The following is a 1,246-nucleotide window of genomic DNA, read 5'->3' as shown; positions in this document are numbered from 1 at the left end:
ATGAAATTTAGTCATCAAGCAAAAGTCTGGAATCAGGAATGCCAGAGCAGAGGGTCTGAAGTCTCACAAAGGTGGCGGATCACAGAAAGAGGCCCTGAGTGGCTGTTGGAGTAGAATGGAGTTGCTTTTATTAGGTTACCCAAGTTCTTGTCCCTTAGCGGATGGAGGGGGTGTCCCTAAATGCACTGAGTTTATTCAGACACAATTTAACTTTCTTCATGAAATAGCCTATAGACTGAACAAGACCATGAAAACTGTGAGTCTTGGTAGGAAATGATATGTGTAATAATCCTACCTGAGTGCAAAATACTTTTCTGAGTATGGATTAGAATGGCAAGTAAATGAAAGAAAAAGTTGTGAACACTGATAATTAGGCACTGTGTGGTTAAATCATACCGCACCTGTGCAATGAACTATAACACTGGCATTAGCAATGATAATTACAAAGAATGTTCAGTAACTTAAAAATGCTTTGGGGCGACATGCTTTCCCTCCCCCACCATACCTCACTCTATTCTTTTCCAACCTGGGCCCAGAAAACAGCTCAGACAAAGAAGGGTGATGAGAAGACAGGGGACTCTGCCATCAAGGAAGCAGAGACCAGAGAAAACACCATCAACATTCACAAGCACACCCACAAAGTGAGCTTCAAGAACCATGGCCCTCGGGCACTCAAAGAGACCTGGAAATTTGCCATGAAGGAGATGGGACCCCAGATGTGCACTTTGACATCAGACTCAACAAAACTATCTGGGTCAAAGGAATAGGAATGTCCCATGCTGTTTCCACGTGGGGTTGTCCAGAAAGCGTAATGAGAATGAAGATTCACACAACAAACAAGTTCTATGTGTTGGTTACCTAAGTACCTATCACCACTGTCAAAAATCTACAGCAAACATGGATGAGGACTAACAGCTGCCTGTAAAATAAAGTTACAAAACTGCAGATTAAAGAAAAGCTTTTGCTGTCAAGTGGATATAGGAGTCTTTACAGAATCACAGATTTTATCAACTTTATTAATTGTATTCAGCTGCTACTACTAAAGAACTGAAATATTAGTGCTCAAGCAGGAGAATAGTTTGTCACAGAAAGTCAGTCAGTCCAGAGCTGGAAAGGCAGTTCCACAGGCATCATGCACCCCATCTCTTTCTATTTATCATCTTCAAAGTTGGCTAAGATAGTTGCCAATGCTTTGGCTCTCATGTCCCTGTTCCAGGCAGGAAGCAGAAGCAAAGAGCAAAAAAGG

The 1,246-nt window shown here is 42.0% G+C and overlaps 1 pseudogene; it reads left to right on the top strand.

Annotated features, from left to right (window-relative positions):
- Positions 1 to 482: 482 nt before the first annotated feature.
- Positions 483 to 925, top strand: LOC146396036 (large ribosomal subunit protein eL31 pseudogene; annotated as a pseudogene).
- The last annotated feature ends 321 nt before the right edge of the window (positions 926 to 1,246 follow it).

This window comes from Sus scrofa, chromosome 15 (assembly GCF_054392235.1).
Source record: "Sus scrofa isolate SSC_HxYL_T2T_F1_AM1 chromosome 15, Sscrofa_HxYL_maternal_Yorkshire_Landrace_v2.0, whole genome shotgun sequence".
Classification (NCBI taxonomy): domain Eukaryota; kingdom Metazoa; phylum Chordata; class Mammalia; order Artiodactyla; family Suidae; genus Sus; species Sus scrofa.
Note: the sequence above shows the minus strand (reverse complement) of the source record. Positions and strands in the feature narration are given on the sequence as shown.